Source organism: Centruroides sculpturatus, unplaced genomic scaffold, assembly GCF_000671375.1.
Source record: "Centruroides sculpturatus isolate CEXI.00-Female unplaced genomic scaffold, Cexi_2.0 scaffold973, whole genome shotgun sequence".
NCBI classification, from domain to species: Eukaryota; Metazoa; Arthropoda; class Arachnida; order Scorpiones; family Buthidae; genus Centruroides; species Centruroides sculpturatus.
Window position 1 is genome coordinate 109,176 of NW_019385487.1, and position 490 is coordinate 109,665.

Below are 490 nucleotides of genomic sequence, written 5' to 3' on the forward strand. Positions count from 1 at the left end.
GACCTCTGTTATCCGGATTTTCGATTATCCGGATTGTTCAAAATAAACAAAAATTTTACGAATTTGCTGATTTGCACTTGGTGAATTTACGACACTGTTTATATATTGTACGTAGGGAATTCGATTCCGGTCCTTATTTCTAATCCCGGGATTTCGGGATTATACTTAGTCAATCCCGGGATCCCGGGATTATTTCGGTATTGGGGGTTAATAAAAAATAAGAAAATCTTACAGAAATCAACAAATCGAAATTTAGACAAAAATCAACATATTTTACAGTATACACCTAGCTAATTTAATCACTCTAACTAATCAGACTCAGAGTCAGACTAACCAGACTTAAAATCACTCAGTCTTCATGTTAAATTTATTCTTTTTTAAGCATCACTGAGATCTCTTTAAACTCACATAAATTGAAAAAACCTTTATGTAACAAACTATGCAAATAAACGTTGAAAATTAACAAAAATCTCTCTTAACATCGACTAAA